The sequence below is a fragment of the Podarcis muralis genome, chromosome 12 (genome assembly GCF_964188315.1).
Source record: "Podarcis muralis chromosome 12, rPodMur119.hap1.1, whole genome shotgun sequence".
NCBI lineage: Eukaryota > Metazoa > Chordata > Lepidosauria > Squamata > Lacertidae > Podarcis > Podarcis muralis.
In genome coordinates, this window is record NC_135666.1 from 30,170,984 (window position 1) to 30,176,983 (window position 6,000).

Here is a 6,000-nt window from a genome sequence, read left to right on the forward strand (position 1 = left end):
GAGGATGTTTTATGTAATGGTCAAGGATTTTGTTCCAAGCAAGAGACATAACTCATTTCAAGGCCAGTGTCTGCTTCTCTTTAAATACCATGACTAAGGCCAATGAACATCATGTAAATAACACCATCACTGCAAACTGGATCAGGTAATTGCCTTGTTTTACCACCATCAAGTATTTTTTTTTAAGATCTAAGGGTGTTTTGTTCTGTTTTTACAAAGTAGCCCTCAAAGAAGGGCGTTCAAATTTTCCGCATCTGTATCATGACATAATATTGGCTTGCATCTGCTCTTCCATTATTTTAAGATTTGTGTAGAAGAACATACAAGAAGCAGAGGGTCAAAAGATGGAAATCATCTAAGGACTGTAGGCAAGCAAAGGGGAAGCAACATGATAGACGTGTATGACATCATGCATACTGTGGAGGAAAGTAAGTTTTCCTCCTTTTCTCATAATATTAGAACTTGGGGTCATCCAATGAAGCCGAGCGTGGGAAAATTCAGGGCAGACAAAAGAACTTCTTCACACTTTGCATAGTTGAACTTCAGTCTGCTGCCACAAGATGTAGTGATGGCCAACTTGGATGGTTTTAAAAGGCAAATTCATGGAGGATTCGACTATGAGCAGCTGTAAATCATGATGGCTGAATTACAGTACAGTATGCTTCTATGCATCAGTTCCTGGAGATACGAGTGGGAGAGTACTGTTTGCTCAATGTCCTGCTTGTGGCCTTTTTCATTAGGCATCTGGTTTGCCACTGTGAAGACTGAATACTGTATTAGATAGACCTCTGGCACAGCTCTTGTTATGATCACATCTGATGCATATGTTCCCCTTATGTACTCTATGCAGCTGCACTATTATGCTTGGGCAGTCAGAAATTTCTTCTGGGATAGCCACTGTGGTGTCCTTCAGATGTTGGGAGCTACAACTCCTCCATCCTTGACTATTAGCCATGCTGCCTGGGGCTTATGGGAGTTGTAGTCCCAAACACTTCGAGAGCAACATGTTGTCTCTAGGACTGACAAAATGGGAAGGGCTACCAGTCTTAACCCTTCAGTTCCTTGAAGAAGATGCTTCTAACATAAGCTACTGTTCAATAGCAAATGACACTTTATTATAGTGGAGTACGTATGATTAAAATGTGACTGCAATTTTTAAAATCTATAAATAGACAATAAAGAACTTGCAAACATGCACAACTTGAAAACTCCAGTTGGCAGATGTGTGCTATCCATGTGTGATTGTACAAAGGGTGCTCAAAGAACAGTTGCAGGTTAATTATGTGCATTGGCCTGCAGAAATTTATTAAATTAAACATATTCAAGGAAGATGGGTTTGGCAATGGCTAACAGCCATTAGCTAAATTTCATATTGGCAATATAAATTCACCTTTAAATATTCCTTATGTATTTGCCAATCCATTGTAGTGTTAATCCATGTAATGTAATCAATCAAACTCTTTAAATTCTGATTCCCGATTACACTAGGCCTTAGTCCAAATGATGTTGCAAGGAACTGGTGTGCTTCAGTGTGTTGCACATGAGAGAAGTGACATGGATCTATTAACTGAGATCACAACGAGGAAGTGATTTGGAAGGAAGGTTCCATAATGCCTTTTCTTACAAAGGATGCAGTGGAAAGAAGTGCCAAGATTCCTTAACCTGGTTCACTACCTCAGAACAGGTCTCCTCAGCGTAGTTCTAAAAGTTCCTCACCAAATTTAGCTGCAAGAGCCTCACTTTGAGGGCTCTAGAGAAGGTGAAGCAAACTCTGAGGGGATGACATATATTAATTTTATGTAGAGATAGACAAATCTACTTGTTAAGATCAACTGATTCGTTTCCCCTGGGTCTAGAAGAGCAAATACTACTGAGAAGTGGCAATCTAATCCTGTTAGTACTGTTCTATTTTAGGAGGCTCTCTGATGTATCCCGGGAACTTTGCAGTCTACTAGGCTCTTTATATAATTCTGTTTGATTAGAGCAAGAGAAGTAGTCCAAAAACGAAACCTGAAACAGTTCACTTACTCCCCGAGTGCTTGTACTTCTACTCTAAAAATAAATAAATATTTTTTGCCGTTTCTGTTCAAGTAGCCTTGTAATTCAGATGAATCCTGTTTGAGCTTTTATTGAGAGTTGGGCTGTTTATTTACATGCATACATGGGAGGCAGGGTCTCCCCAGGGTGCCCTGTGATAGTCAGAACACTCTTAAGTGTGATTTTAATTTGCATGTCCACATATCCTGCATTCCCCTAGGCCTGCAGACAGGAAAATGCAAACACAACTCAGTGGCAGGGAGTGCGGTTTCAGCTTGTGACAATGAGCCCTGCATCTCTATTGCCAACTTCACAATAATAATGGCAATCATGGCGGGGATTGAATACCATGACTGCAGAGTCTGGTTGTTAGGACAAGTTGTGAAGCTTTCTGACTATACACACAGAGGGAGGAATCATATTTCTGATTCCTACCCTATTTACTCCAAGTAAGTGTGAACTTGCAGACATCAGTCAAGGTGGCTTCAATTATATATAACTGTGTCACTTTGCAGCAATTGCACGTCAATAGATCTGCATGTACTTCCTCTACACAGGAATGCAAATAACTCTGAGCCTGAGGGTGTCAGCATGTTGCAGGCACTGGGGGAGGAAGAGGAGTGCGGGGAGAGCGCCCCGCCCCTGGCAGCGTGATCCCCAGGGTGCCATCGCAGCTGCCCACCCCCCGCCCATGCTGGGTGCTCCACCCCCGCAGGCACATGAAGCTCCGCCACTGGTTGCAGGGGTAGCCAATGTGGTGCTCTCCCAGTTATACTGAACCACAGCTCCCCTCCTCCCTGACCTGTGGCTATGCTGGCTTGGGCTGTTGGAAGTCAAATGCCGCCAGTAAGTATGTGAAATGCTCAGCTGGGCAAGGTGGTAGTTGTGGGTGAAAAAACCCGTTCATGTTTCAGTTTGTAATCTTTCCAGAAAAGAGAAGTGGAAGAGCAGTTTGCGAGAGGAGTATACTGTATTATATTATATTTGTGAGTTACTAATTGCTGCATTAAATGCACACAGTTGCTTCTGCCATTGAAAGCCCCATGATGTGAACATTATAAGCATCTTCCTTCCTGGGAGTGTTTGTACAATACCCATGCCACTTTTTTAAAAAAAAGAAATCAAGAACATGTTTTCTGCACAGCTTTTACAAATAAAATGAAATGTTGAGTGCAACAACACCTGAAGAAAAAGAAATATGCCCTTTCTCACAGTTATTTCTATATGCACAGGTGTGTAGAGTGGTTATGAAAAGGAAGTGGGAGGTTTGATGACAAGTGCAATACAACAGCCTGTTCCGTATTTTGAATTCCCTTATGTAGCTTTTTTTGTTTGTTTAAATGCTGTTGAATTTCAGTCTTATGTCATTTTGACTCTCCCCTATGATATTTGGAAATGTTACCAAGTAACAGAAGCTGTTATGCACAAGAGTGACGCTCTTGACATCCGTGGGGTTAGCAACAAAAGCACCTCTTATGATGTAAATAGGCTGGAGAAGGTCAGCCTTATAATGTTTCTCATGGAGACAGGTACTTTCAGCCAAACGGGAGGTAGTGAGATATAAACCTCATCTGCTGGAGGTCTTGGAAACCAGCATAGATCTATTGTCAAGCCAAAATCACCATGGGAAATGGTTCTAGAATGTTTGGAGGGGTGATTTTCTTTTTGTATGACAAAGGGGAGAAGTGATAGAGAGTGACAATACTAAGCAAGTTGTGGAGATCAATAGAAGGTCCCCCATATAATTCCCAGTAACTTGGGATCATACAGTGAAATAAACTGGCGAGAGATATAAGACAGGCAAAAGGGATGTGGGTGGTGCTGTGGTCTAAACCACAGAGCCTAGGGCTTGCCGATCAGAAGGTCGGCAGTTCAAATCCCCGCAAGGGGGTGAGCTCCTGTTGCTCAGTCCCAGCTCCTGCCAACCTAGCAGTTCGAAAGCACGTCAAAGTGCAAGTAGATAAATAGGTACCGCTCCAGCGGGAAGGTAAACGGCGTTTCCGTGCACTGCTCTGGTTTCACACAGAAGCGGCTTAGTCATGCCGGCCACATGACCTGGAAGCTGTACACCGGCTCCCTCGGCCAGTAAAGCGAGATGAGCGCCGCAACCCCAGAGTTGTTCGCAACTGGACTTAACTGTCAGGGGTCCTTTACCTTTATAAGATAGGTAAAGAACTTTACATTGTGCATAATTAATTTATGGAATCCACTGCCACAAGATGTGGTGAAGGCCATTATCTTAAAGCAGGATTAGGCCAGTGTTATTGGACCCCCAAATATTTTCCCATCATCCTTGACCACTGACTAAGATGGCTAGGGGTGATGGCAATTGTAGTCCAACCAATTCTGGAGATTCTGAACTGTGGATTCACAGAGGAAAACTGTTCTATCAGTGATTGCCAGTCACAATGCAACCACTAGTTTCAGCAACAGCAAACAGAACAGGAGTATTCCCTTCATGTCCTAATGAGCTTTCCAGAGGCATTTGGTGGGCCATTATGAAGAACAAGTCATTGGTTTAGAATAGACTGCTAAGTCTTCTCCAGCGTGGCTTCTCTTATGTTTCCATGCATGCATGAGGCACACACATGGGGGCACCATAGTGTTTAAAGAACTAGTTATTTCTCTTTGAGGGTCACCTTCAGATTCCACTTTTATGACCCAGAGAGCTCTTAGTCCCCACTTGGACTTGGCAAGCTATACTATTGCTGCTGTTGACATTCCTAAAAGAGAGACTGTCAAAAAAAGGTAACAGTAGTTTAAGGGAAATATTATTGGAACATGTATAACACCCTCCAAAACACATCACTGGCCATATCAGGTAATTGCCTTGATCAAATGCTGAGGATCACAGTCTGGCCATAAAGAAGAAGTCTATTCTAATGAGTACTTTAGCCAAGGGTTAGAGGCTTTCCCCATCGTTCAGGAAATGTCTGTGAGGGAAAAAATGTGGGATGCAGGGGTAGCTAACTTTATTTAGTTAGCCTCCAGAGGCTGTACGCCAGTGGTGTTGGGTGCAATGTTCTCGACTTTTGCATGCTATTAACAAAGAGGCAAAATGCCTAGATTGCTATATAGCAACATAAGCAGCTTGTCTTGTTTGTTAATAGGATATACAAGTGGAAAATGCACAGGATGGCTGTAGGACTCATTAATAGCAATGTAAATGAGATAAATTAAAATGCAGGTATTGTGAAAAGTAACTGGCTAGGAATAAACAAACAAACTGGGTAACATGTTAATGGCTTTCCTGTAAAATTTCTATTGATAGGTGTTTGTCATAATGACATTCTGTTTCTCACAATAAATAGTGTGGAAATAGAGAGCTGATGCATCAGCTGAAGACAAGATGAACATCTCACCAGAATTAAACTTGCATACTTTCAGCAAAAGCTTTGAACTCTGGAATAACTCTCACATTTATTCTTATAAGAAATTGTCTTCTAGCCTTCCTCTAAACACACGTATATGTAAGATGAAAGAACGCCCCAACCCACAACTTTTTGATAGCTGCCTCCATATTAATCAGCTCCCACACAAATGCTGGGGAACACTTAAGTAAGCATCATGCCACTGCTCATATAGCTCAGAAGATTTCCTAATGACTAATCACTCCACCATCATTTTAAAAGATGGGGCAAGTTGAAAAGCTTTGTTCTGCTGTGATTCTATGATAGAGCCAAATAATTAATCTTACTGCTAACATCCAGATCTTCTCACAAGCAGAAAATCCCACCCTTAGAAAGGTGCATGCAGTCATTTTTGCAAATCTGTCTCCCTTCCTTGCATAAAAGAAAATGAGAGTCTGTTTGTTTTTCATTTTGGAAATTCCTTATCCTACCACAGCTTCCTTTGTCAGATCTCTTATGATTTACCTTTGGCAACTTCTGAATTTTCAAAGCCAGACAGAATGTTTCTGTTCCATTATGAGCTTTCTGTGTCCCTAATATTTAAGTTTATTAA